Raw genomic sequence first — 2979 nt, 5'->3', positions numbered from 1 at the left:
TCCCCCTGCCCCGGCGGAGGCAGTTTGTGTAGCCCCGGACAGGGATCCATGGGACAGGATTTGGGGAATGAACGTCTGGCTGTGCTGAAGTTGAGGCGGGGGAACGTCGCCTCTGATTTACACAGTGCCCAGGAAAGTGACACCTTTGCAATTTGCTCCTCCGATGGCAATTGTGATTCTGGCTCTTGGGCTGGAGTTTTTTATCACTTGAAAGCCAAATCCTATGGGACTGAGCAACTTTTCATTAAATGGAGGGTGAGATTTTCCAAAATGCTGGAGGACTTAGGTGCTCGGAGCGGAAGGGGTGGCTGCACTCCGGTACGGCACCCTTCACTCATTCCTCAACCACAGCTAATCTGTTGAAACAAACCTCACAAACACACCCCCCCAATAGTCCCTGCAGGAGACCTGCGCACCCCTGGGAGTCCTGAGCACTAGCACCTACCTCCCCACCACCTCTCCCCTCTCCACACACCAGCTCCAGACTAGTCCTGCTTTGTTGCTGAGATGAGGGAATTTGGCATCCAGCCACCAAAACTGTAAATCTTGGGAGAAAGAGAGAAGCGTGCTTGGCTCCTTCCTCCTGGCAAGCACAGGCGTGTTCCCTGCAGCATGGACTCTGGCTTCTCCGCACTCGCATAAGTGGTCCCGTCGCACGCATTAGCCAGCAAGTGGGAGTTCAGAGCACTCGGGGCGGGGGGGAGGGGGAGATGGGCCAGCGGCTGAAACGAGGCCCCTGGCTTTACACTGAGCTCGAGTCCCTGTTTCAGTACATGCCTGAATGCTCCGCCGTGATGCTGCCGCGCCAAACTGTGCTCCAGCAGCGCCGGCTCTGCCTTGGGCAGGTTTGCCCAGCCTGGTTTCAGAGGATGCAATTTGCCCTTCCCTCCGAAAAAATACCCACCCATTTCTCTGGTGCTGCCACCCCCCTGGGCCCTGTGACGCTGCTGCCTGCCATAGCAGGCTGCTGCACGCGCCGTCAGGAGCCAGTGCCATCCGTGACTGCAAGCCCCAGAGGACTAAAACATCTGGACCGCCATCAGTACATTCCTCACTAATGAGGCTATTTCGGGCTGTCTTGCCTCTGTGGGTTGAGCGTCTGCACTGCTTTCAGAGCGGCTTTCAGAGGAGCCACCACGCTGGGGGCTGCGCAAGCACAGAGCGAGAAGGGTCTTGTCTCCGGGGACTGCGATCTAACCTGCCGTTAGAGACGATCTTCTGATTCGGGTTTGTAGGTCTGAGATCTTGGCTGCTGTGTCTCTGGATAAATTATCTGACCTGTTCCCCCAAAAGCAGAGCGGGGAGATGCACAGCGGTGAAAGGCAGCCAGGAGGTGTAGGCATCGCATGCTGCACCCAAGCTCCTCCATGAATGTGGGAGAGCAAAACCACCTCGGCTCCAGTTCTGAAAATGGTGCCAAAAGCAGCTTTTTAAGCACGGGAGAAATATCTGAAACTCAGATCAGGGAAAAGAGTAGCCTGCGGGTAATGAAGCCTGTCTTGGCTGAGACTTGCGGATTAGAAACTGTGGAGGAAGCCCAGAGAGAAGAGCACATTGCTCCTGTGCTCCTCAAAAACTTCTTGGAAAGGTGCCTCGTCCAAATGGAGCGGGGCTTTGGAAAAACATCTGCTGAGCACGTGCTATCTCGGCAGCTCTGGTGATGGGGGACCGCACTGCTCCAGGGAGCGCAGTGAGTTCAGATGAAAGTGCTGGAGGCAAAGCTCCTTTTTGCGCCTTCCATCGACCGGAGGTGCCGGACGGCGGCTGTCTGGGCCAGGAGGAGAGGAGGCGAGGAAGCGAGGATGTTCGCGGCAGAGCCCTTGGGGTTTTGCTGGAGAGATGGCACCACCACCCGACCCAGCACAGGCCAGGGAATAGCGCCGTGCTTCCCATCAAGGGGCTCGAAAGCTGCCCGGCTTCCCCAGCTCCATCCGAGCGTGGCTAGCAGCGGTCACCGCCTAAATACACGCAGGCGCCACAATAAATTTGAAAAATGTTTTGTGTACAAACAAGATTCGCCACAGGCTGTGCTGGGAATAGTGTAAGATTGACAGGTTGTATAAACACTGGGTTAAAAAAAATGTGGATTTCTCACTTTGAATCTATTCCGTGGGATCACTTTAAATTCGTACAACGCTTCAGCTTGAATTTCTAGAATAAAATAATGAGAATTTAGGAGGGAAAGTGGTTTTTATATCACTGTAAGGGGCTCAGATGCTAATCTGACAAGGCAGTGACAGACCGAGGACTTCGCTGAAAAGGGTCTAAGCCTCGTTTAAGTGTGTCTGCAGCATCACCTGAACCAGCACATCACAGGCTCTGCCGCCATCGGTCCAGCGTACACGTACACCATCCCCTTCCCCAGGCCAGGTGAATGAAAACACTCTTAAAACAAGCATTTTCAAACTACACAGAGAGACAAGATTTTCTCTGTATGTCTTCTGGTGGATGAACTTGTTTAACCCCAAGACTTCACTCTGTCATCACGATTTTAGGGACCCGCTTCCTGTTCCCTGCCCTGGTGATTAAGGCCATTAGCAACGGAGGGTTTGAAATGCAGAGGGGAAGGGGCAGAAATCTGCACTGCCAGCAGCGAGCCGTGGCTCACGTGGGGCTGGGAACAGAACAATGGGGAAAAAAATCCTGTTTTCAAACAACTGTGCAACTAGGAAAAGGAGATTTGACTTGCATTTTAAGGAGAACCTATAGTGATCTCCCAAACAATGCACATGCATATATATATATATAAAAATACGTATACACAGAGAGAAATAACTATTCTAAATAAGTTTTTCCAGCTGAAGGGCTGGGGGAAGGCTCTCCACCTTGAGAGCACATCCCCAGCTGGCAGCTCAGAGGGCTGCCAGGATCTTGCCCTTTCCCCAGCACACGGAGCTGTGCACCGAGCGCGGCCGGGTCTCAGCCAGGTGGCTGGGGAGGAGGAGGGCGCCGTGCCCCGGGAAGGGGTGCCGCTGCGGG

The sequence above is a fragment of the Pygoscelis adeliae genome, unplaced genomic scaffold, assembly GCF_000699105.1.
Source record: "Pygoscelis adeliae isolate BGI_AS28 unplaced genomic scaffold, ASM69910v1 Scaffold61, whole genome shotgun sequence".
NCBI lineage: Eukaryota > Metazoa > Chordata > Aves > Sphenisciformes > Spheniscidae > Pygoscelis > Pygoscelis adeliae.
The sequence above is the reverse complement of the archived record's forward strand: the minus strand, read 5'-3'. Positions refer to the sequence as shown.